The following is a 26,424-nucleotide window of genomic DNA, read 5'->3' as shown; positions in this document are numbered from 1 at the left end:
TGATCCTGAGTGGGATGACTCTTCCTTGACGACAATCAGGTGTCAAACTCCTGAGCCAGTCTCCGTTGTCCCCTGGGACAGACCTCTCCGTTCCACCCCACATCCCTTGCTGGGGCCTGTTCCCTGCCACTGGCACAGCTCACTCTCTGTAGGTAGGACCCTCCCTGAGGTCCCCACGTGGGAGTGATTTCACTGCCTTGCTGGGGTCTGCCCCGCTTTCTACTTTCTCACTTGTGTCTGTCTCACTCCTGTCCTTGCTCTCCTAACTCCAGCCATCTTAGTACCTTGTTCTCTCCCTTGAATAAAAGCCAGTTTGTGGCAGCCTCCAGGTCTTTGCACAACCTTTCCATTCCTCTTGGAGCACTCTTGGCCCAAGCCCTTTGTGTGGCTGCTGCTTCTCATCACTCAGGTCTTAGCTCGAATTTTACTCCTCAGGAGGATGGCGTCCTACCCACCAGCGGACCTCTTCTGGCTCTCCAGCCCCACAGTGTCTTCCTGACACTCCTCATTTTCTGATGCAGATCCCAGGAAGGAAACCGGTGGGAAGGTGGGAGGAAAGGTTAGTGGAGCCATGCTGGGACCCTTGTCAGACCCTGGTGACTCAAGGCAGCTTAGCTGTGTAGCTTTACCAGAGGAAAGCAGGGAGGGAATTGAGCTGTGAGCTTCCCGACCTACAGCAGAGTGGAGAAGCAGGTGGTACCCTGAGGCTTGAGCAGGCAGCATGCCCTTGATTATTACCCAATGCTAGCCCCCATAGGGTAGACCCCTGGAGGTCAGGGTGCAGAGGTGGCTGTAGAGATCAATCTGATCTGTGGCATGGTGACAGGAATCCCCCGACTCCGCAAGATGTGCATGTCTCCCTGCTCCAGAAACTCGAGTGTGTTACTCTGTCTGACTAAAAGACTTCACAGGCATGATTAAGACGGTTGAGGTGAGACGCTCAAACAAACCTGGTTTCCTGTAAGTTGCGGGGTCAAGTATTGTGTCGCAGCCACATGGAAAGTGACTAAGAGAAGGTGATTGTCTTGGTGGGCCAATGTAACCACAAGGTCCTTATTAGAGGGAGGATCATGTGACAAAGCAGAGGTTCGTTAACATGCTGTGCCGCTGGCTTTAAAGGTGGAAGAAGGGTCCCCAAGCCAAGGAGGGCAGAAAAAACTCCCCTGGAATTCCCAGAAGAAAACACAAGCCTGAGCACCAGGAGTTCAGTCCTGTGAAACGCGTGCTGGGTATCGGGTGCCCAAGCCTGGCAGGTGAGGAGTTGGGTTCTTGAACCCACTCCGGCTGTGGTATTTTGTTGCGGCAACAATGGGAAACTGGTGTGGACTCGTGGCATCAGGCAGCCTCCCCCTCCTGCTGCTTGGTGACTGGCTGTTGTGCATGGGGTGTGAGTTATGGTTGGGTCTGCAGTGTCCCCCGAATGCCCCACGCATGTGGAAGGTGATTGGCTCATGGGGCTCCAGTGGATTAGCCCACTAAGAGCTCATAGTTGATGGACTGGAGGCCGGGCTTGGTTAGAGGTGGTCACCTGGGGCGTGGCCTGGAGAAGTTTATTTCCCGCCTGCTCTCCTCCACCCTGCTGTGGTGACTCTCTGGCCACCACGATGTGAGCGTCTGTCCGCTGCTGGACACTTCTGCCTTGCTGCTTCTCTCCTAGAGTCTGCCAACTGTGGACTAAAACTTCCAGAGCTCGAATTCATACAAACCTGTTCCCCTTACACCCACACCCGAGTTGTGGGTGTAAATATTGTGCTTGAGGGATGAAGAAAAGTGACCAAGGTGAGGTAATCACCAAGCTCTGGACTTGTGTTTTCCAGTACGGTGGCCACTAGCCACGTGGAGATACGTGAATGAGAATAAATTTAATACATTACATTTTTTAATGGTGAAGTTTTACATTTATTAAAAGTAGGAAACAAAACAAAAGAAACTCGGACCCTGCGAAGTTAGTTTGGGCCAAGCTAAAATAGGAAAAAAGGAAAAAGAAATACATCTTCCTGCATGGGGTAGGCTATTGTGGAGAGACCTGAGACTCTGCATCTTAAATTTTGAATGAATTAAATAAAAATTTCGGATGCCCGTCCTCAGTCACACTAGCCACGTTTTAGCAGCCCAGCAGTGCCGTGTAGCTTGTGGCCACCTGTGGGTGGCACAGACACAGGCCGTGTTGGTCACCGTGTTGGTCACCGTGGAAAGTTCTGTTGGACAGGTCTGGGCTGGAGGTATCGGGCTCTCAGGGGCCCACCAGGCTGGGGTGGGGCAGCCCGTTCTCCAGGTAGGCAACAGCGACGGGCGAGCTGGAGCTCACGCCCTTCTCCCCTGTTTGTAGTTCTGGAAAAGACCCATCGCCATTGATCGCCCTCAGAGCGTACCCCGAGCTTCGAACACAGGCACCCCACCCTTCTTACCACTCCCCAAGGCCATTCTAGAAGCCCTCTTTCCCGAGGGTCTTTAGTTTCCATGTTGTGGCTGCCTTGATATCTGTAATGGATTTGAAATGTTACCTCTTCATGGTCATTCTGACTTCGGGGACAGCTACAGGTTACCTGGGGCCAATCTGGTGAGTGAGGTGGGTGAGGACACACTCTGGGGTTTTTATTGTCCACCTTTCTGTCGGATGGCACTTGGCAGCGGTGTTTACCGTACAGTATGTTTGGTCATAGCTGGGGAAGACACTCACGGAGGGAGACGCCCAGAGCTGCGTCAGAAAGCGTCAGAACAAAGGGATGCGTGCAAAATGAAGGAGACTGACGGCAACGTGTCTTGTACCGTCACACGTTTTAAAAATCAAATATTCCCTGTATGTTTGGATCACCCTAAGAATGTGTGTGTTTGTGTTTTGAGATGCCAGGGATGGAACTCAGGTCCTCGAGCGTGTTAGGGAAGCTCTCTACTGCCAATCTACACCCCAGATTTCTGAGTTTCCATGAGAGTCTCAAGATCATTTTTGGCTGGAGTCGAGCATGCTGCCCAGACCTGGCCCCTAGCAGCTTCTTCTCTGTGTTGGGAGGAGGGGCAGGTGGTGGGCAAAAACAGTGACCCCGAAGTCAGACTGCCTGTTGGCGGTCACTTACTTTTGGACCTTGAACCACATACCGAACTTCTCTGTGTGTGAGTGTCCTCAGCTGGAAAACTGGGGTAATAGTTAGTTTGCTGTGAAGACTGAATGTGTTAATTTGTGGAAATTTCCAAAACAGTTCTTAGCACATAATGGGCTAATTTGCAGCAATCTTTACCACAGTTCTTGGGACATAATAAGTCTGTAGTGAGGTTCACGGAGAGAGACCAGGCTGTGTGTCCCTCTGCACAGTTCACAGCGCCCAGCTGGCCGTTCCTGGTCTGCACATTCGGCTTCTGGTCCTGCAGGCCCTGGATGTGGGGAGCCTGCCGCCCTCTGCTGCCTTCTCTTCTCTCCCCTTCTTTGGGGGTCTCCCAGCGGGGTCCCCACTGGTCATAGCTGGCTCTGGGGTTTTATAATGCAACTCCTGCCAGTTCGAGAGGAGTTTGCATCTTCGCAGATTTATTGCTCTGCATGAGTTCGTGCCAGCGGACCTGCAGACGAAAATAGCTGCTGTTATCTCTGTCACAGGAAGTGGGAGATGCCAGGGTCTAGACGCCGTGTGAGAGCTGTGGCTGCGGCTGTGACTAAGTCCACCCCTGGCCCCTTGTCTGCCGGGTCAAGGCCGGGGCCACACCGCAGCTGATCTGAGGCTTAGCTGGGTGCTGCCTCAGCTTGGAATAAGCGCACCCCAAGAGGGACGACGAGGCAAGGACCAGCGTGGGAAGGGTGGGCGCTGCTCTGGGGAGCAAAGACCCAGGTGGCCCCCAGCTCTGCCGCTTCCCACATCTGTGGCCTTGGGCAGGTTACTTCCCCTCTCTGCCTCAGTTTCCTAAGGTGTAAAATACTACCCTAGGCAACATTGTCGCCTTCCAAGGCTGTTGCTGCACATGGGATGTTTAAAAGGCAGCTGCGTGTTCAAAGCCCCTGCGTGCAGAGGGTGCCCAGCAAGCAGGCCTGAGGAGCCTCAGCTCACAGGCGTAAGCAGGCCACCAGGCTGGGGGAGACGGCTGGGGTCGTGCTTGTCAGCCGACGTGGAGTTTGCAAAAGAAAGCAAAATTCTGCCAAATGCTTCTGAACTTTTCTGAACTGAATTGTTTGCCAACAGAAGCGTTGGTGAACCAACACGTCACCATACTCATAACCTCCTTTCTTTAGTGCTTTCACGTTAGTAGGAGTCAGGTGCCGTAGTCCTGTCTTGATAACGGTTTGCCACAGTCGCCAGGCTAGTAGCTCTGGACCCAGGATGGCCCGGCCAAGTGCGATGGTCTGGTCTTCACATAGCAGGCGCAGAAAGCCATGGAGACGTTTCCTCTGTGCACGCTGGAACGCTGAGGTCCTGCCTTCTCCACTGCGAGGCCGGGAGAAGTGTCTGCAGAGGGCCCAAGGGGTGGGGCTTTGGCCCCAGTCCATAGCACTTTTACTGGGGGGGGTTGCAGGGTGGACTTTGCGACATGGAGCATGGAGCAGTCTGTGAGGGGGTGCTGGAACCCCACTCCCCTCCACTTCCCTTCTCTCTCCGCTGCATCTTGGTTCTGGAGGAGCCATTCTGTCACCCCCTCCACCTGTGGTGCCCCACGACGGGCTCGAGGGCAGGAGCTCAGTGGCCAGGGCCTGAGAGCCCCGGAGCCGAGCTGAAACAGCCCTGCCCACCCTTCGGGTTAGCTGTCTCACGCATTCGTGGTGGAACCGGAAGGCTGAGCGCCCCCAACCTGGTTCTCCTGGTTTAATTTGACCACCGACGCTTGCTGTGTGGGAGTGGGGCCATCTCTGCAATGCTGCAGAGCGTGGTTCAAACATGGGGCCTCTCGTGCTCTCCGCCTCTCCCTGCCTCTCCCTGCCTCTCCCTGCCTCTCCCTGTCTCGCCTTCCGGTGACTCACTGCTGACTCTTAGCTCTGTATCTTGGAGGTTTTTCCGCAGCGGTGTGTGTAACGTGTACCATCCTTCATGGCCACCGCCCACTGTGCCACAAAACTGCAGGTGTGATGTGACGCCATCGGGACTGTGTCTGGCCTCCCTCCTGGAAAGTGCAAGGCTGTCTGCAGCGTCTGTCCTTTAGCTTCACGTGTTGGCTTTCATGTGACAGGACTTCTTCCTCCTCCTGGCTTCTGAGCACTGCCACCCGCCCGCCCAGCAGCAGGAAGGCTTCTTCCCTTCTCCAGACTGCGGAGAGTCCTTCCACCTCTCCGCGCCCAGCGCAGTGCTCGAGATGGGGCCTGAAATACGCTGCGGTCACTTCCAGGGCGGCCAGGGTGTGTGCGAGCTGGGGGAGGGGAGGGGCCATCTCCCCTGGCCTTGAGGTGTCTGAATCCATCCATCCTGCAGTCGCCCCGCAGTGCAGGTTTTTATCTTGGATCTCACGCAGCTGGAGTTTACTTTTCTAAGGGGTGTGAGCTAGCATCTGATTTATTTTCCCCCCTTGTGAATGAACAGCTTTGTGGGGACAGCATCCTGGGTCATCTTTCCTCTCCCTTCCTGCTTCAATGGTCCCCTTTGTCCTGAAAGCGCATTCCCGTTCATGGGGCTGTTTCTGGTCTCCTCCTCTGTTCCTGTGTTTTCAGCCTTTCTCGTATCGTTCATCTTTCTGTTCCAAGGTTGGAACAATGCTCCTGGAGCCAATGCTACACTGGCAAAGGGTAAGTGTTAAAAAGACACACACACACACACACACACACACACACACACACACACTAAATATTTTTGAATGAGTTAACACAGTGAGTTACAGTAACGGATGTCTTACTTCATGATCCTGGTATTTCTTTGGTTATCTCTAGATCGGGTCTGTTAGAATCTGCCTGGGCTTTTGTAGCAAGCATCCTGTGGACGGGTGATGGTTTGTGGTCACTTCTTGCTTGGCGTTGGTAGCAGGTAATGAGTCCCCACTTGTCTGCTGAGTCACACTGCTTCGCCCTGAATTTCCACATTGCCGGCAATGGATTTTGTTCAGGCTGTGAAAGGCAGTGACTTCAGAAAGCACCAGGCTCCGGTCCTGCGTGACCCTGCTGGCCTCTGGGTGCCACTGGAGAGAGAGGTGCAGGCTGGGCGCTGTGCTCCATGGAGGAAGGAGGCATGGGTTCTGGGGTGACTGCCTTGAACTTGGGGTGCCAGGTTGCTGGGGTGTGGGTGTGTCTCTATGGAGTGTGTCCGTGTGGGGGTTTGCACGTGTCCGTAATGGCTAGTGTATGTGAGGGTGCCCTGTGCTTGTGTATGGACATGGGAATAGGCACACTTGCCTGTGAGTGTGTCAGGAAGTGTGTGTGTGTGTGTGTGTGTGTGTGTGTGTGTGTGTGTGTGTTCTGTGTTCGCTTGGGTGGGTGCTTGTGCAGGCACTGATGCCATCTCTGTGTCTCTCCAAGGCTGGCACCCGGATCTGACAGTGTGGTTTGGAGGAAGGCCTTCTCTCTGCCCTGCCCCTCCCCTGCCCTCCTGCTTAGTGTAGGACTTGGAGACCCTGATTTGACCCAGCTTGGGTCCCCGGGGACTGAGTTCGCAGGTGCAGGGACATAGATTTCCACGGTGGCCTTGTGCTGTACTTCCTGCTGGGAGTGTGGGGCTCAGACAGGGCAGTTGGTATGGTCATACACCTGGTGTCACTGGGACTGCACAGGCAGAAGACAAGGGAGCGAGATGATCTTCTGCCCAGGAGCCTGAGGGAGGCTACTGTCCAACGAGGCCCTGGCCAAGTGGAGAGCGCCACCGTGTCCTGCAGAAGATCATAGCTTACATAATAGAAACAAAATGAGGTGAAACAAATCCTCCGGTCCAGTTAGTGTGAGGGAAAAGAAAAATTTGTTGGCTCATGTAGCTTGCAAATTCAAAGGTAAGTAGCAGGTACAGCTGGATCCAGGCCTGACCCTTTGTTATGGATTGAGAACTGGTGGTCAACTTATCGCCAGCTGGATTACATCAGCATGCATTGAGTGAAGATGCTCCACCTGAGGAGGGTTGCCAGGATAAATAGGCGGAGAAGAAGAGAGGTGTTGAGAGGGATTGAGGCGTTAAGGAGGCATTGTGGGTTCTCCTACGAGCTGCTGTCTGAGCTGTTGGTTCTCCTGGAGAAGCTTTGGTCTTCACATCAAGCATTGCATCCTGGCTCCAGAGGGGAAGACATGTGCTGCTTGGTCTCCAGGATGAACTCGTCACGCTGCTTCCTGGCACGTACCCGACTGTGCTTGTCATCGGAGGAGTTCAGGGCCTCTGTGTCGCTGAGGACAGCTGTGGTGCCTTTCAGGACAGCCCCGCTCTTTGTTGTGAGTGTGACTTCTCGGCTCCAGTGTAGAACCCTCATCCCACTAGCACAGCTCCTTCATCCTGCTGGCATAGACTTTCTGGCTTCGACTGCTGACCCTTGGGTCTTCCTGGCACCGATCCGTAAAAGAGACTGGTGTGAGTCCGTCTTGTGGGTCTGGGCCTCCAGTTGGACTCATGGAGGCGTTGTCCTGAGCTCTGGTTTTTTATCTGGACTCATGTGGGACATTGCCGTGGGGTTTAGGCTTTTGACTAAATAATCTATGTCTTTGATATTGTGGATAGATTTCCTGCATTTTCCTATGTTAACTTCTGGTGACCATTATAAAAATATTATAAACCCCATGTCCTGATCTGAATTGTTCTCTGTGTACAACCCCTGACTACAACACCCCTCTTCTGAGTGAACCCTTTTCTTTGTCTCCACACTTCTTTCCCCTCTGCACCAGCACGCTTGCCTCGTTAGGGACAGGTAAGGTCAGCATGGTGGAGTAGGTAGCCAGTAGCTGTCAGTCACTTGGTATCCCCTTAGATCCTGCGAGACAGGACGCCACCTTCCCACATACGGCAGCAGGAAGTCTCAGGGAAGACGGGCTTGCTGGCTGAGGTTCAGTCTGCCCTGTGCAGTCACCGTGGCTGACGACACTCGTGGCTCTGGATGGCCGGCATGGACCCCGGGCCCAGCCCTGTGGCTGGAGCAGGGTCAGCAACTCTGTGACAGCTCCTGGACGCAGGCATTTCTGCCTCCTGGGAGAAGCATAAAGGATGGCTCAGTGTGCACAAAACAGGCGCCTAACTTGAGTCACCATCCAAGACTCGGGAAGCAACTTTCCCATTGTTCTGGATTCACCTCGGCATGGAGGGCATAGGATGAGGTGTGTGCTGACCTCTGTCTCCAGCCCCAGTCTCCACGGGCCTTTGCCGTAAGGTCATCGCTGGAAATTGTGTGTACAAAATTATCTCCTCCTGGAGCTTGGGAACCCGCTCGGAAAGAGCACTTCCACGGTCCAGACCCACTGGGGAAGAGGAAGGGAGCACTGGGTGCACATGCTGGAGAGGGCCATCGAGAGGGTTTGTGTCTGGCAGATCCCGTCCACATTGTTCTGGAGAGATCGCCCCAGCTGGGAAGGGTCCTGAACATTTTATTCCTGTGAGGAGTCACTAAGGCAACTGGAGAGATTATTTATCATGAACTCCAGAAGCCTTGTAAGAACTGCTCGGGCTTTTCTCTAAGGAGGACTGGACTGTGGAAGTGCCTTAGTCAGCGCAGGCTGTCCTGATGACAGGCCACAGATGGCGTGGCCTGAGTGTAGGAATTTATTTTCTCCTCATCCTGGAGAAGCCCAAGACCGGAGTCTGGCAGGGCTGTTTTCTGGGGAGGGTTCTCTGCCTGCCTTGCAGACAGCCACCTTGTCACTGTGTCCTCCGTGCTGGGGGAGAGAGCAGGGGAGCTTTCCTTGTAAGGACACATCCTCACGACCTCACTGGTCACCTCCACGAACGCAGTGGATCTCCAAATACAGTCACGCTGCGGGGGAGAGTTTCAACATACAGAAATTCCGGGGTGGTGGTTGTGGTGGAGAACATTCCGTCCATAGTAGACATGAGCAGATGTATTCTTGACTCCAGAGGATTTCAGCTTCCTTACATTGAAGATTGACTAAAACTGCACATGAATTAGATTTAGTTCGGTTTTGAGGAACCCTGAAACAAACTGAAAATTACAGTTGCATAAAAAGCTATATCTCACGCTTCCTTCTTCCACACGACTTCTGCCTCGTGACCCAGCATGATGGTTCTGGTACCATTGCTTCAACCTCCCAGGCATCGAGAGAGGTGGAGGAGACGGGGAAGGGCGCTCCTACTGTCTTCAGCTGGGACAGTGGTGCGAGCACTGTCTCCTTTTATGTCAGCGTGGCCAGCGCTCCCGCTCTGCGCTGACCGGACTAATGACCACCACGGTGCCTTCCGGTCTGACTCCCTGTGAGGCTCCCCGAAGTGAAGAGGGCCCCGAATGCTGGCCCTTGAGACCTTCTTCAGCATCACTGACTGCACACTTGTGATGGCTCAAGGCGAGGACTAGTTGAAATAAACGCGCGTCCTCTGCAAAGACGGGGGCTTGGGAAATGAGATGAGAGATGAGGTACAGGGATAACGAGTGTTTGGGAAGAAAAACCCACTTAAAACCAGCTCACACAGTCGTCCGAAGTGGGACAGTTTATCTGCTTGGTGCTATTTATCACTCAAAGCAGATGCAGTGCTTTTACTTTAGTTGAAGGTCACAGACTCGGAAGAAATGACCTCCAGGGAACGTCCTGCCGCAGCTCTGACAACCACAGTGCCTACCGCAGTGGATTCTAGGTTTGTCCCATCTGGTACTGGGGGCCCCCAGGAGCTTCCTTTCCTGTTTCCCTTCATCGAGGCAATGGCTCACCATGCACCGATGCCATCACAGAGCCAGATTCCAGGTGCCTGCTGGATAGGTCTCTCACAGGTCATAGCCAACGTGTTGGCCAGGACTGGGTTCCCTGAAGGTCCATCACCCCTTCCTGCATGGCAGTGTCACACAGACTGTCCTGTGTCTTCCAGCCTCCCCAGTGGATCCGCCTCTCTCTTCCTCTTTCTAAGGAACCAGCAGCATGGAGACCAAAATGTCCCCACCTTCATGCACCTGGGGATGCTTTTCAGCTCTGAGAGCAGAGGCCCAGGACCTCTCAGGACGGAGCCTACTATTCACTAAGGAGCCTGCTATTTTACAGGCCAATTAACTGGGGAGGCCAAGGCAGGGAAATTCCAGCATTGTGCAAGGCGGCCTCTCCCCCTCCTCTCTTTGTCCCCACTGGAGCTTGGGTCTCTGCCACCGTTTAAATTTAAGCTGATTTGCTATTCCACCATCTGCACTTTGATTATTTGAGTATTGCCTGGCTCTTGGTCAAACCACCGAGGAGCCCACTAGCCAGTGATTAAGTCTGGGCCATGATTGTAATGGTTTTATTTTCCTTGGGCCTCTGTTTATGGGCCCACTGATACTAGGGAGTTGTGTTATTGTAATTAGGTATTAACCTCCTAGAAATAATCATGCACAGCGAGGGGGCAGAGAGATGCTGGATAGAAGATGCCCATTATTTCACTCGTGCGTCTCTCCTTGATCTTTTATTTTGTTATGACAGAGAAAGAGTTGGGGAGCGAAGTACAGGGACTGCCTGTTCCTGAGTTCCTGGCATGTGGCAGGCATGACCTGGGCACTGCTCTTTGTCACGCATTTTGTTTTCCGTATATATTTTAATTAGTCCATGTTTACCGTGTGCAGTGATTGGTTCATCCTGAGGTGTCGGTGCAGGTACAGGGCACATCTTTGCTCTTGGCATCCGCTGTGCTTCCCCTCTCCTCCTACGGATGCACTTCAGAGCAGGCACAGAGAGGCTAAGGAAATTGCCCTTGGTCACACAGCCAGCAGGTGGAGGTGCGTTTGCTGGACTGTCTACTTGATGCCAAGCTCTTTCTTTGCTTGAGGCTGGCCACAGGACAGCCACTCAGACAAGCACCTCCCGCTCCTGTGGTCTTTGCTGTTTTGTGCTTGGGCTGACATCCCCAGCGCTGGACCTGTTCCCTGGTTGATGTTGCATCATGGATGAAGCCACGGCAGGTAAACATTCAGGTGGGGACCCGTGTAGGAGAATCACCAGGCTCATTTTGGAGGTAACTTAAAGACTGGGGTTGTCTCGGTCCATTTTCTCTTGTTCCTTCAGACCATGGTAGAGTGGGTGATTGGGAAGAAAGGAATTTTTTTAGGTCCTTGGTCCTGGAGGCTGGGAGGTCCTCGTACACTCTTGACCACGGATGGCCTCAAGCTGCCTCAGCTCAGGGCACGAAGTGGGAGGACAAGAAGCCTCGTGCCAAAGCAGCGGAACACTAGGAGTGGACTTGCTTTACCAAGACTGCATTCATGGAAACTGATCCAGGCCTGCAAAAGAAAGAGCTCGGTCCTGGAGACGGCCCACGTCCCACACCTGCTGCAGACCCCTCCTCCTGACACTCTTGCATTAGGCTCACATGAATCCTGGGGGCTCCACAGCCACATGACAATTGCTTCTTGGCTTCTTGGTGAGCGCGGTCAGGACAGAAGGTGCGCGGAGCAGTGAAGCCCCAGGCAGCGGCCAGTTCCAGCTCTCTGCTCATATCTGTGTCTTCCCGGTCTCTGCTCCTCCATGCTCAGGTCCCTGTCCACGTTCCCAGCCACTTTCTGTCCTGCTCATGCTACTCAGGATGCAAGTAGTTTATGTGGCACGTGACCCTAGGAAAGGTTGGGATCCATGACAGGACACACACTCAGGGTGATGCCACCCCAGGGCAAAGAGACTTTCCTGCTGTGGCTTTGGAGAATGCACTCAAGGAGTTCCAAGTTCTGGCAGGTGGAAGGCTGGCTGGTGTGCAAATGGTCCAGTCCCAAGAGGACATGGGACTGTCACTGGCTGTATCCTGATGCAAGGAGAAGGGTAGGGCAGCTGCGAAATACATCAGAGGGGCGACTTCCTGTCATTTGCAGCAGGATCTCTAAGGCGAACTCTAGCTAAGGATGTTGCACTTCTAGCCCCGTGGACCCGGTCTTCCGGCACGGGCAGGGACCCTGCTCACACCCCTGCCTCTGCCTGCTTGTCCTCCCCTCCCGCAGCTCCTGCTGCCCTTCAGAGAAAGGCTGTGTCAGACCAGACCGTCAGAAGTGGCTGCCGCTCTGCTTTGTGAGCCCAGCTCTGCCCAAATGCAGACAAAACTGTCTCTTTTAATTTTTTATGGTTGGATTCCGTCGTTCAGCCATCCCTGTCTTGTTACTTTTCCCATGGCTGGGACTGAATATCTGATACCCACAGCTTGTGGGAAGAGATGTTTGCAGTCTGTGGTCCTTGACACCAAGGCAGGGCGGCAGAGCAGAGGACAGGCTGCTCAGGGCATGGTGCACAGGAGGCAGGGAGTGAAGGGAGGAGCTGGGAAGGAGCTGTCCACTTCCCGTCAGGCAGGTCAGCTGTGACGCCGCTGTGAGCCAATCACCTTCCAGAGGCCTGAGGCCACAGGGGCTGCAGGGAGACCCCGAGACACAAACTAAAACAAGCCTCTACTCAGTGTTCCAAATACTTCTCCCTGATTCCCGTGTCGACTGCGAGGTAACTTCAAGATCATGATTGTCTCCGTCTGTTTTCCGTTGCTGAATCAGAATATGGGAGACAGGGATTTGCAAAGGATGGAAGTTTTCAAAGCAGAAGAAGCAGGAATCCCTGAGCCTGAATTTGCCTCTGTACTTTGAATTCCTAACAAGCTAACTGCAACCTATCTTTGTAGGTAGAGAAATAGATTCCAAATTTGGGAGAATATAGAGATACCTCGATTCTCCAAATTGATTCTTCCCACAGTTTGGGTTGGTTAAGAACCAAATCAAATTCAGTGGTTACAGGCAACGCAGAGCTTAGAGGGAAGCTGCTTCGGTGCGCCTCAGTTCAGTTTGTGACCACAGCTGTGCCGAGCGTTGCGTTCGTGAACTGAGGCACCTCCACTTCTGCAACAAAGAGCTAGACTTGAGCCACTAACCAAGGCTGAGCTCTTGCCAGTCACAAGCAACGAACCCATCAGCCCATGTCCCAGAGAGGTTAAGTAACACCTCCTGTGACTCAGAGTCCTCTCTGTGCCTCGTTGTCCTGTTTAGCCTGTGAATGCTGACCGCCCACCCCAGGGGCGAGCACTCCGGAGCCTCTTCTAGTCCCGAGTGCTGCCTAATTCATGAATCATTCTTTGCTCAGATCAGCTTTGTTAAATATTTTGCCTAAAATTGTGCTGACTGTTACTGGGTAATACTGACTATTACTGGCTTAACAGCAAACTTTGAAATTCTCTCTCCTGATTCCTTTGGGTCAGGGATTTGAGGAGGACTCAGCAGGCCAGTCCTGGCTGGAGTCAGTCCTGGCTGGGGTCTTTCTGGTGGCCGTAGCTGGGACATGATTGGAGCACGAGCTGGCTCAGGGTCTCTCCTCCGTCTCCATACAGCTTTAGCCTCTTTGGCAGCAGGTCGCTCTTCTGTGGACTCCATTAGTCGAGCAATCACGACTGACGTGCGCCCATGTTTATGAAAGGGGCGATGGACTCTTGGTGAGGTCGTGGAAAAGTTCTAGAAAAGCACAAAAGAGGGAAAGCATACGCAGCCACCTTTGGGGTCTGCCTCCTGTGGGGTGGCGTAAAAGGTTACGGGGGAAGAGAAGGAAAGCAGAGGCGTCTTTGGTAGGTTTAGTGAGTCTTGGTGAACAGTGAAGTGGGCGTATTGCAGAATGGGAACTGAGACAGACAGCCATCTATACTGTATTAGAGGCAGGAATCGCAGGACTGACCAACAGGAGAGTAGCGGAGAGCACAGCAAGGTACCGAAGGCTGCTGCGCTGCTGGGTGGAGCGGTGGGTGCAGTGCCAACTTGATGGGTTTTGGGGTCTGCCGGGGGATTGGTGGGGCACACTTCTGGGTGGTCATGAAGGCGTGGCCTTGGGTCCAAACCTTCCCCTCAGCTTCTTCTGTGGGACTGTCCTCTGCCTCTCCGCTCCACCGTGCTCTGCCGGCATGGTGTCTCTGCCTTGGATCCAGCCGGCCATGGACCAGCTACCTTGGAACCATGAGCCAAATTAAATCTCTTGTGCCCTAAGCTGCGGATGTGGGGTGCTGTGTGCAGCCACGGGAAGCTGACTGGTGCAGTGGGCTGCTCACTGAGGGCAGGTAGGAGGAAGAGCAAGAATCAGGAGTGGGTTTGTGGCTGGGTTTGGTTTTGGCCACCTGGAATCAAATTCATTAAGATCCTGCCAAGTGTAGGCCTTAGGGTCAGAGCGGAGAGGAGAGAGGCTTTATCTGGCTGTGCAGAACCGTGGGTCTGCACGGGAGCCTGGGTCAGGGCAGATTGAGGGCCATGCGGCAAAGGGCCCAGACTTGCCTGTCTATTGGGGTCAGGGAGGCATCTGTCAGACAAAAGCACTCCCAGGCCCCATCCCAAATGCAGAATCTTCAGGAGGGGCTGGGAATCTGGTTTTACCGAGTGCCTCAGGTGGGTCTGATAACCAGGCAGGTTTGGCAGACATCAGGGAGGTGATGACAGGAGCCGCATTTTCACAGCAAGAGTATTATGCACCTGCACCTCCCCAGAGCATGGCACCCGGGGGCTTGCGAGCTGGCACCCTCATTAAGAATACATCAGCCCTGAGTGGACAAATCTGCGCATGAATTCTGGCCTTGCTGCCCCCTACTACGTCGTCATGGGAACGTGCAGCGTCTCCCAGCGGCAGCTTCTCCCCTGGGAGGAGAGACTGATGGCCTTGCGGCGAACATGAGTCTCTGAGTGCATCTCACGGTCCCTTCTCCCGCAGAAAGTGTCTGGCCATCCACTCCAGCGCTGCTCCGGCTATCTGCAGTGAGCCTGGCTTTTCTCCGGCAAAGCCGAGGTCCCTACGGAGTGCCCTCGATTCAGGTACCAGCTGCGCGTGGAGTCCCCAAGCCAGCTGTACTTCTGTCCAATGTGGTTACAGATTTAGGGGCTCCCACCTTGAAATCCGGGCTTGACAATTCACCAGAATAACTCACAGGACTCACGGACACTTCATTACAGGATCCAAACGAGTGGCAGCTTCCCTGGTACATGCTCAGGGTTGGGGCCCAGCGGCCTCTGCCCCATGGGATCAGGGTGAACGGTCAGCAGCCCAGAAGCTGCTGGAGCTCAGGGGTGAAGGTTTTAATGGGGAGCCATTGCAGGCACGGTGGGTTAATTCCCTCCTTCCTGAAGACTGGGGAAGAGGCGGAGGGTGCCAGCCTTCTAGACATATGATTGATTTTTCTAGGAACCAGCTCCCACCCCGGGCTATCAAGGAAGGGGTAGGGCTGGGCCATTCCTACAGGACAGTGACATTCTTATCACTCCGGGATTGCCAGGGGTTTGGAAATGTGTGTGTGTGTGTGTGCACGCGCGCGTGTGTAAATGAATTTCTTTTGTTGCACCATGGTGGGGCCTTCATGTCCTGAACTGAACAATCTCTCTCCCTTTTGCAGTCCTTGGGGAAGGGCCTGAAGTCACAGTGCCAGATTCAGTAGAGAAGGTGGCTGAGGACCCGGGGTCACCTTTCTGTGAGCTGCCTTCCTGCTGGATGGCCCTCGGCAGCAGCGTTCACCGCACTTTTAACCATACTTTGAAGATACTCCTGAAAGAGGGCTTCCAGAACGGCTGCTGAGGTGGCAAGGCTGGAGGTCTCAGTGTGACGGAGGAGGCTGGAGTGCCTGGCACCGTGTCCTGTCTGTGACACCCTCGTGGTTTTGGACATTTGCCTTATTTCCCCCCATCTGTACACCACAGTGACCGGGACGGGCTGATGCCACAGAGCGTTGACCGTGGTACCCGGCATCGGGCAGGAGTTTCCTAAACGGTGAATGTGGTGGTAAAGTGTAGTTAGTAAAGGTAGCCATGGCAGTCACCGAGCGGGCGCCGGGGCAGGATCTGAGCTGTCGGCGCGGCCTGAGGATCCCCGAAGTTAACAGACTGCACCGAGGTGCTGGGCTGGCGCTGGAGTTTGTGGCGCACAGCAGCAGGTCTTTGACTGGGGGTCAGGCTGTCCCCAGCGCTGCCCCCCACTCGCTCTTGGGTGCAATGTGAAAACCGATGTGGCTGCTGAAAGCAGAGATTCTAGGATGGGGACGGGGCCTGTGTGCCGGTCGTCCCAGTTCTGTAGGCGGCGGTGATCACGTGCAGGTTGGAGGCCACTGTCCAGAGGCTACGTGAGAATAGAGTTGCCCAAGCTGCGAGGAAGAGGGACACTGGCAGGGCCTGGGTGGGCACCAACCTTCCTCTCACCCCTGAGGCCCTAACAGCGGTGGGTTTTGGGTGCCGGGTGCTGTGCCCTCTGGAAAGCTGGGGCCCAGGGCGGGTCGTGATGGGGAAAGCCAGTGTGGGCAACCCTGGGCCTCTTGTCACCAGTGGGCTGGGGCAGCCAGGGAGACACAGACAGGTGGGCAGATTAGACAAAGCAGGTGCCACTGGTCCCTTTGCTGCCTCTGGTCCCACAGGGACAGATGGTAACTGTCGGTGGCAGCCCTCTTGGGAAAAGTAGAGCACCAGGCTGGGCAGGAGCTGGCCCAGTGACATCAGCACCGACTGGGGTGATGTCAAGTGAGAGGGTCCCGGAGACCAGAAGGCCCTGATAACTCTCAGAGCCACTCACCCTCAGGAGCCTTGATTTTCTGTGTGGGGACTGAGTGAGTCTACAGCCTTCACACTGGGCTGCACCCCCAGACCCTCTTTTTTTTAAAATTTTGAGCCAGGGTCTTGCTAAGTTGGTAAGTTGCCTCAGCTGGGTTCAAACTTGTGATCCTCCTGCTTCAGCCTCTCTAGTAGCTGAGATTAAGGCGTGTACCCCAGCGCCCGGCATCTGGCACTTTTAATACAAAGAATAAGGGTTTTTAATGGGACTTCTAAAATTTTTCTTCCTGTTCCCTCTTCCCATCCTCCAATGTCATCTCTGAGGAGTTGCAGGCCTCAGTCTTGGCCTGTGGGCTGTTCGGGCTGGGTCTCCTTTGTCGGTTAGGACGGTGTCTGAGGCTGTTGTGCATTGCTATAACAGAGCACCACAGGCTGGGCAATTTATAAAGAAAATAAAATTGCTCCTCAGGATTCCAGAGGGTGAGTGTCCAGATGTCAGTGCACTGGCATCTGGAGGAGGGCACTGGGCAGGGAGTGAGAGGCAGCAAGAGAGGGTCAGCCGGGCCCACTGCCAGGATCCAAAGCTGCTCCCAAGACAGCAGCGTCCACTCATCCATGCCAGCAGAGTCCTCTTGACCAGGGTTCTGCCCCTAACACTCTGGGGGACACTCTAGGACCATGGCGGCCATCCTGTGAACTACAGGATATCTCTGCCTTGTCCCTCCAGAGCCAGTGACCACTGAAAATGTCTCCTGACGTTGTCATGTTGCATAGACTCAGAGCCAGGCCATACCGGCTGGGAGTTGGGTGAGCAGAGGGTTCCTAGGATGGGATAGGAGATTTGGGGACTACTGCTGGACGCTGGCCAGAGGGTGGGCAGTATAGGACAAGGGGGCTGCAGCAGCAGGTCTGGAAGAACGAGATCGAGGGCCCCAGGATAGGAGAGTCCCCGCCACAGTGGGTCATCTTGCAGGCTTCCCTGTCTCCGGCAATGCTGAGGCGTGGATAGGGCCGTGCAGAGTGACCTGGGGAAGGTGGGGGTGACAGTCAGCTGTGGGTGGCTTAGCTTGCTGGAGAGGTGCGGTGGTGGGGGGAGAGGACCAAGGCCGGAGTCCCAAGGGCCACACGGCATCTCCCTAAGTTACACAGATGGCTGCGAAGCCAGTTAACAAGGGCAGCACCACCCAAACCGAATCGAGTCAAAGAGAATCCTCTCCTTGTCCTGTCCTGCCCCTTCCTTGGGTGTGTGTGTGTGTGTGTGTGTGTGTGTGTGTGTATGCATGTGTGCACAGAATTGACCAGAGCAAGTGAGAGAGAGAGGGTGAGGGACAGAGGGACCTTGCGGCTCTTGCCTCCTCTGTACAGGAGGCCTCCTGGCTTGAGGGTGGTCCCTGAGGGTTCTGCTGTGAGGCCAAGCTCCACTTAAAGGAGAAACAGTTTCATCAGCAGCCAGAGCTGGGCTCTTGCTTCCTAAAACACAAAAGGAACAATTAATACCTAATTAGAATGTACACTCTGAAAAGCTAAGGGCCCTTCCCAACTCCTTCTCTGTAAGAGGTGAACAGCATGGATCTTGGGCTGGGCAGGCCACCGGGCTCTGTCTCCCATGCCCAATGCCACCGCTGTAGTGTGGACACCTTCATGGTGGTGTGGAAAGGGGCAGGCGTGGCTGTGGCCCAGAGGGGCTTTATTTACAGGGACAGCAGCTGCCAGGTTGATCCTGCTGGTGAGTGTCAAACCCTAACCTACAGGTTCATGGTCTGGCGTCAGGGAGCCGTGAGCTGAAAATCTGAAAGACGAAACCGTCTCCTCCCCATAGCTCGGCACGTTTGGTGAGCCAGTGTCACGGACTTCATGGCTCAGGTCCTCTCGGGGGAAGCCGCTGCTGTGTTGCTGGGGCCAGGTCAGGGACGGCGGGGCGGGGCCTGCCTTGCCGTCACCATGCCGTCAGCCCTCTGAACTGCTGCTTAGCAGGGATTACTGGGGTGGAAAGGAATTCGGCGGTCATTGTTCCTAGCTTTTTAAAGCTATGATAAAAATAAACTCCACGCACTGTGGCAGTTATTACCTTCGCGCCTGCTAAGCATGGGGCTCAGTGTCAAGCCCTGCAGTCCCCGCTATCATGAAGCAGAGCTCCAGAACGCTTCCAGCTTGCAAAACACACAAGCTCGGCTCCCCGCTTCCCACCAGGCAGCTGCCAGTCCGTTCTCTGTTCCTCTGCCTGACTGTTCCTGGTGCCCCACACAAGCCGAACCCGTGTGTCTTTGCATGACTGTCCTCTGGTCCTCGGCCTGACTTCGCAGAGATTCACCTGTGCGTGGCGTGCCCCATGTGTAAACCGCTTCTGACTCCCCTGTCCTCTGCAGGGAGATGGGGCTGCTTCCAGCTCTGGGCTGCTGTGCACAGAAGGTGGGGAGGAAAAGTCTCTCTGAGAAGCAGCTCTTAGAGCCTCAGATCTATACCCGGGAGCCGAATTGCTGGAGCATGCTGAATTAAAAGTAATTAAAATTATTTTTAATTTTTTGAGGAATGTCCATATTATTTTCCATGGCAGTTGAACCATTTTGCAGTCCCAACAGTGCTTTTATTTTTTTCCTGTTGACTTTATAAGAAAATGTGGATGTTTATTTTTATAAGTGAAAAGCAGCCTCTTCCATCTCTCTCTCCAACTTCCTTTGACCTAACTGATGAAATCATGGTCCGGGTTAAGATTTTCCTAGACCCCGTGGAGCACCCTGGCTGCCACACACTTGCCCCGGGATCCCCCCTGGGACGCAGCTGTACCCTCCCACAGGCTCTGCGAGGACAGAGTGAAGTTTGCCTCCTTCCCTTCTCCAGCCCCGCTGGTGACACACAATAGGTGCTCACTAAACGAAAGCCTGCGGATGAGATGGGCTGTGGCCCCCTTCCCGTCCTGTCCCCTCCTCCTCTCCTTCTCCGGCCGGTTGTCAAACGGCCTATTGGAGAAAAGGGCAGGGATGATGAAAATGTGGACAGAGGAGGGGGTGAGGAATTTTGTGCAAATGAACCACATTCAGCAACAGCAAATTCACCGCATTCTTCGGAGGCCTGTACAGATCTGGCAGACAAAACAGCAGCTTGTGAGTGGGTGTCCATGCTGAGTGTAACCCGGACGGACATTTCTTTTAGGGGTGTGGAAGGGGCGAGGTAGCCCTGTGTCCCCTCGGACAAGAGAGTCAGTGTCTTATGATTTTAAAGAGCCTCTCTTCCTCTATAAAGGGCCGATTGATGGGTCGGGAGGGCTTTCTCTCCTGAAGAGGGGACTTCCGCTGTGCTGGTGTCAGTGAGGGCGCCTGCTCCGCCTCTAGGCAGTGTCCTGGAGGTGGGCTCGGGTCGGAATCCAGCTCGGCAGCCCGCGTGCTCGGTGGTTCCTGGACAGCAGCAGGACGGAGATGTAGGTTTCCTTCCGCGAGGCATTTTAATTTCGAGACAGTTCCAGGTTTCTTGCTGGTGTCGCTTCACTGTGGCTGCTTACCTCTTCAGGCGTCACCATTGCTCGAGAGGAGGTTGCAGAGTGAACCGAGTTTATCTCAGAATTATTCTATATGGCTTCCCCCAAGAATCAAGGATATTCTCCTACAGCAATCAAAATTAGGCGGCCCATTTTGACACAATATTATGATTTAATCAACAGACATTATTCAGATGTCACCAATTGGCTGAAAACGGGGCGAAGCGCTCTCCCGTTTGGAGCCAGTGCAGGACTGTGTTGAGCTTTGTTGTCTCATCTCTTCAGCTCTTTCCCATCTTTAGGCTTTTTCTTCAGGACTTGGACATTTTTCAAGAGCGTATTTATATTACCTTTCCATTGCTATGACAAAATACCCGAGAAAACCAATTTAAAGGAAAAGAAATATTTATTTTGGCTCATGGTTTCAAGGGTTCAGTCCATAGTTGCTGGCTCCATTGCTTCTGGACCCGTGATGGGCCAGAACTTCATGGTGTCCTACAGCACAGTGGCTCACCGCGAGACAGGAGTAGGAGAGTGGAGGGGCTGGGGTCACTCTCCAAGGACGTGCCCCTGGTGATCTTCTTTCCCCAGCGAGGCTCCACCTCCAGCAGTTCCCACCAGCTCGCAATAATCATGCAGGTAAGAACCGATCAGTGGGTTAAGCCATGAAAGAGATCAAGCTGCATTCTGAGACTCACTCTGTAAGGTGACCTCGCCTTGTGTGACCAGCGTGGCTGAGCTCTCAGGCTAAGAGTAGACCTGCTGTACATAACTTGTTTTTTAAAACTTAGCTCCTGTTTTCATTGTAATAAACTAAGGACAGGCACACACATTAGCCTGGGACTACACAGTCAGGCTTCTCAGCGTCACTGGTTTCCACCTCCACGTCTTGTCGCCCTGGGAGTCTTCGGGGACAGTAAGAGGCAGGGAGCTGTGTGCCACTTCCCGCGATAGCAAGGCGGTCTGCAGACGCCTCCTGCCGTGCCTGCCTGGGGCTCCGTCACAGCTAACACTGTTTTTAGTAAGTGGAAGGTGGGTACTCTACAGTACGGTAAAAATTATGGTAAACTCCAAGGCCAGAGCCCACGAACGAGGAGTCACTCAGTGACGGGAGGTTTTTGGTTTCCTCAGGGTGTTATAGGACCTCTGTCGTATAAATGGATAATTTTTAGCCAAAAGAAATGTCCATACGAGGTGGAAGACTGGTTAGAGCTGCGCTTGCCTTTTGGGAAGGATGCAGCAAGAATGCACTGCGCACTGAGGACTGATTGAAAAGCCGATCATTTCAAGGAGTTTCACACTCCAGAATGTGAGGAGACCTGGAGTGGTCCTGGCCCAGAGCGTCAGATGGCTTACCTGACATGCGGGGCAGGGCTGTGACCTAGGGAGGGCCGTGTCCCCTCTCTGCTCTCTGTTCCTGACCTGCGCCTTGCTCTGAGGGGCGTGGTGCTCGTGTCCTGTACACTCACGATGTCCTGACGCCGTCCCCATGTTGCCCAGCACATCCTCATGACAACCTTACACGGGGAGGTGTTTTACAAGAGTTTTTCTCCGTTTACAGATGAAGAAGGAGAGGCACAGAGAGGCTAAACACAATGCGCTGAGTCCCACAGCTGGCATCGGTGGGGCTGGGCTTCCACCCCGTGACCGTATCTCTGGTCGTGTATTAATCGCCGCCCCAGACATCTCCTCCAAGTCCCACTCGGAGCGCTCACTGTTCATGAAATCCAAAGCAGGGGACACGGGGCGAGCCCCTGACTCAAGGCCTGGCACACAGTGTGCCCAAGGTGAGCATGGTTAACGTGTCTTTGATCCCACTGGCGTTTCTGTCTGCTGCTGGTCTGAGCAGGAGCGGCTTTGATCAGAAGCCGACGTGCCCAGAATGCAAGGCCACCCGCGGCCCAGCTGCCCTTCTGGGGGTGCTGGAACTCACAGCCGGGAAGTCAACTTGGGTGGTGGGCAGGACTCGAGAAGCACGGGACTCAGCCCCTGCTGGAGGCCAAAGGGGCTCCCTGGTACCCACAGATACCAGTGCCCAGGGGTGGCGAGGCCTGTGAGGGCAGCCAAGGCTGCTGGTGCTGGGCTTTGGAGGGCTTTGGGGAGCCTGCAGTCTTCGCGGCCTGTTAGCAGACTCCCCTTAAAGGGTGTTTGCATTCCCTGAGTTCCAGCTAAGTGGGAACGTGAATGTGTCATGTCGGGAGGAGGAGGAGGATGGGCACGAGGGGAGGTCATTAAGTGTTTGCAGGACCGACCTCCACCCCATCATCACTCTTCTCCTTGCTTGGGTGCAAAGAGAACCAAGGTTGCCTAGGTGGGGGGCCGTGGTGAGAACCAGGGCGCAAGGCAAGGAGCCCCAGAGTTCTGTCCACAGCACTGAGGGTGGACATGAGTGTGTTTACACGCGTTTTCCAGGAGAGATTCTCAGTTTTTGCCAAGCCCTCAAAATTTTCTGTTTGTTATTTAAAGCAGACAAAAGACTCCTGTGAGGGTCGGGCAGAGGAGAGACAGCGGGAGAGAGGCAGGGAGAGCAGGTCTCCGGCACAGCAGTTAGACAAGCGGGCACTAGGAGACCATTCACCGCTCTGTGAATGCTGAGCATTTTCTTCTAAACCCAAAACAAACAGATCCCCTATCAGTCTATCATGAGAACGCAGCTGCTCGTGAGGTGGGCAGGAGCAGGGATGGGTGGTGTGTGTGTGTGTGTGTGTGTGCACGCTCCAGGCTCTCTGGGGAAGGAAGAGACGAGGTTTTCGAGTTTCTTGTCCACAGAAGGAGCACGAATGTCGCTGCTGCAGCCCTCAGTGGGTCCCTGTGATCGTGAGCGCGGTGGCTGTGATGGCACCAGGTGGTGACAGAACCTGCCCTTGTTGGCCCTGTGGGCTTTCTTCAGCCTCACCAGTCTCAGCAGAAAGACCTGGGCTGATGGCCTTGTGGGCGCTTCCCCAGGCTCCTTCTCCTGCCCGACCCCTTACTGTGAATGTGCCATCTGGACTCCAGCCCTTCAGGGTCTCCCCGGGGGTCCCGCCCGCTCCCCGTCTGCAGGTCTGCAGAGTTTGCTCTTTGGCAGATGAAACGCGCACACAGCTCCTGCCCCTTCCGCCTGGACTAAGGAGCTTGCGTTCTGCTTCCCCGGTGACCCTGCTCTTTGCTTCAGAGTTCTCTGTAAGAGCTGCTGCAGCCTCTGCGTCTCCTCCCCTCCTGCTCTTCCAAGGCCACCCCGTTCAGACAGAGGCCTTTCCACCGACACTGCTGCCCAGCCCCCAGCGAGTGCCGACTGCAAGACCGTACCCAGCGGTCGGCTCTTGGCTTTTATTGGTCTTCAACTGAACATCAAACAGCTAAAATTTATTTCTTCTTTTCCCTCTTCCTCCTCTTTTTCTTTTTCTCCTTCTTGTTTTTTATGTTTTCTCACTGAAATACATCCCAAGCCTTTTAATATACATATTAATATATATAAAATTATATATATTTGAGAGTATTTCCAAGTTGCTGAATTACTCTAATAGGCCAACAATAGTGTCTGTTGTTGCCTCCTGGAGTCTGGGACGTGAGCCTGTGCCACCACAGCGGCCTTTGCCTCCTTGGTCTCCTCCTCCACCTGGCTGTCGGGTGTCCCCTCCGGGCTCACTCCCTTCTCTGGGCATTGTCCTCCTCGGTTTCCTTGGCTGGTTTCTTCTCTCGTATTACTGGAGAGCCACTGGGCTCGGACTTGGTCTCCTTCTCTGTGACGCTCACATCCTCGGTAATCCCACCCCCCATGGATGTAAATTCCATCCCTATGCTCTGAAACTCTGAAATTTAAATTTCCATCCCAGCCCTCTTACCTAAACAGCAGCCACAATATCTGAGTGCGTTCTCAGCATCACTTGTGTGTCAGATTTTCTTCACACTAAAAAATGTTGCCAGTTGAGGTGATTTCCACCCCACGACTGCTCCCCAGTCTTCCCATACATGGCCGGTGACAGTGATTCCATCCTCTGGTTGCTCAGGCCACAGTCTTAGGAATCTCCCTGGGCTGTGCTCACCATGTGCACTCCGTCAGGAAATCCTGCTTGCTTCTTCCATCTTGCTATTTCTTTCTTTTTTTTTATTTAAAGAGAAAAAAAAGAAAGGACATAAAAAAACAAAGCAGTAAAAGGGTACAAATAATACAGTATTTCAAGAAAAAATATACAATAAGAAATCACCAGTTAATAGGTCACACATTATCTTCCCAGGAACAGTTGTCCAAATTACAAAATTAAAGCATATAAAGTGGACATTCATACAGTGAAATTGGAGACAGTTCCGTTCAACGATCCAACAAAAGCTCAGTAATATGGTTTTCCATCCTACACACTCGAACGTACCTGCGGTTATATCCCTTAGTCCACCTTCCTTTCCTCTCTTTTTTTACAATAACAATTAGACATTTTGGGCTTTATTACTCCCACAGTTCTTATTACTTTTTTTGAAGAGAATAAAACCAAACGTGACTAAGCAAAACAGAACAGAAGGGTGGGCATAGCACATGATGCAAAAATAGAATACCAGGTGATCAAAAGTGGTTACCACTGTGCCTCTTGCTATTTTTAAACTGCGTTGTCTATATCATCAGGTATAATAGAATTGATGAAAACAGTACAGAACAAGACCAATAAAACCTCCACTGGAGACCTTGCAGGACTTCAAAAAAAGGATAATAGTCAAACCATAATGGGCATCATAGTGTATCTTCTTGCCTTCAAAGTGGTTGCCTATACCCTCAAACTTGGTACTATCAAACAAAATAGAATATAGAATAATCAGAACAAGATGGGGAGAGCAATACTGGGGTTCAAATCAGGTTAAAAGGAAAACCAAGAAAGTTACTATAATATGTCCCGCTATTTTTAATTTAGTTTTCCCTTAATTAAAAATAGAGAGAAAATAGATTAATTTTAAAAAAAAGCGGGGGGGGGGGGAGATTGAGATAAGAGAGGTCGTTGTAACATAACAACGCAGGGCAAAACCGAACCATTCAAGCATCATTGTGTTTCACCACCAGATAATCTAACGTAATAGTAGTTGCCATAGTGCCTCTTTCCTTGAATTATTTGAGTGTAACTTCGTATGCTATAACATCAAGCATATCAAGACAGTGTGAAGCCACTCAAGAGAATACAAGAATTACAGGGCATGTAGAACCAGCTAAGAGAAAACGAACACCCATTTCTTTATTCTGTCCTGCTATTTCTGTCCTGATGCAGACTGAGTTATGATTTTTCATCTTTACAAAGGTGCCAAGGTGCATGTATTAGAAACTAGTCTTCCAGTGTGTTAGCTTGTTCTTTGCCAAAAATCTCAACAGTTGTTTACTTTATTGTCAGGGCACCGACCCTTTTAACCTCCACTAGAGGGTCCTAGTCTGTGTAAATTTCTATCAGGTAGTTTTCATTCATTGCTTTATGGAATTTTCAGCGTCACTCAGAGGTGGTCTTCCATACACGAGTTTGCCTTTCAAACTGTTACCTCTGCTGGGTGCCTCGTTCTGTCTGCCTGCTCACTTCTAAGAGCCAGCGTGCATGAGTCCAGGGGAGTGAAGCGGGCGGGGGTAAGACTGACCTGCGCTGGGTTGTTTGCAGGTTTCCTTGAACCCGCCTGGGTGGGGCTGCTCTCTGCTTCTTTAGAGCTGGGAGCCAGCTCAGCAGCTGCACAGGGAGGAGGAGGAGGAGAAGCAGGAGAATCAGACTGAACCCAACCTCACTTTCACTGGTCCGCACTCCAGGGAGCTGTTGTTTTCTCCAAGAAATTTCAGCTTTATTTCCCAAAATAAACACAGCACTGTTGTTTTGTAGTTATGTGTTGCGACTTGCTTTGAGAATTAATATTTGGTAAAGCATTAGTTGATTCAGAATGTGACATTAAAAAGGTTTATGTCAGCCTTTTTCATTCAGAGTCACGGTGAATGGACACTGGGTGTCATGAAGGTGTACCACTGGTGATTTGCTACACACACACACCGTGATGGTCACTACCAATGGACACATCCGTCGCCACCACATCAGCGTTTGTGTGTGTGACAGGAGCACTTCCACTCTGCTCTCTTCAGATTTCAAGCATGCAGTTCGGTGTTTTTAAGTTACAGCCATCGGGATGTGCACAGAGCCCGGGAATTGCTTCATCTTATAACCAGAAGTTCATACCTGAGCTCCGATCTTTAGCACCACAGCCCTGGAGGGGGGTATGGCTCAGTGCCAGACTGCCCTCAGCCTTTGCTGTGGGAAGGGTCCTGGGATCGACCAATCCCTGGCCCCAAAAGAAGAAGAAAAACCGGCAGGCTAACTGGTTTTGGGGCTAGGGATGTCGCTCAGTGGTAGAGCACTAGGCCGACGTCCAGGGGCTGCGGGTTTGATCCCCAGCACTGCAAAGTTCACCAACAGTCACAGAATGGAGAGGATACTACTGGATTCACAGTC

General features: G+C 53.1%; 2 long non-coding RNA genes across 3 annotated transcripts in view; both read left to right on the top strand.

Annotated features, from left to right (window-relative positions):
• LOC134477427 (uncharacterized) overlaps positions 1-25,802 on the top strand; it is a 29,250-nt gene extending 3,448 nt beyond the window's left edge. Inside the window, exons 2-5 of one of the 2 annotated variants that reach the window (XR_010049501.1) lie at positions 14,699-14,799; positions 15,375-15,745; positions 21,549-21,774; positions 25,591-25,802. This is a non-coding gene — a long non-coding RNA (uncharacterized LOC134477427). Of the gene's footprint in view, positions 1-14,698; positions 14,800-15,374; positions 15,746-21,548; positions 21,775-22,756; positions 24,804-25,590 lie in introns of those variants that run through there. The other variant, XR_010049500.1, reaches the window with a different exon arrangement.
• On the top strand, positions 4,920-7,655 carry LOC134477426 (uncharacterized). Its single transcript, XR_010049499.1, has 2 exons — positions 4,920-5,695; positions 5,837-7,655. It is a non-coding gene; the product is annotated as an uncharacterized LOC134477426 (long non-coding RNA).
• Positions 25,803-26,424: the final 622 nt, after the last annotated feature.

This window comes from Cavia porcellus, unplaced genomic scaffold (genome assembly GCF_034190915.1).
Source record: "Cavia porcellus strain 051 isolate PalLab524CR breed Dunkin Hartley unplaced genomic scaffold, mCavPor4.1 scaffold_8, whole genome shotgun sequence".
Classification (NCBI taxonomy): Eukaryota; Metazoa; Chordata; class Mammalia; order Rodentia; family Caviidae; genus Cavia; species Cavia porcellus.
The sequence above is the reverse complement of the archived record's forward strand: the minus strand, read 5'-3'. Positions and strand labels throughout refer to the sequence as shown.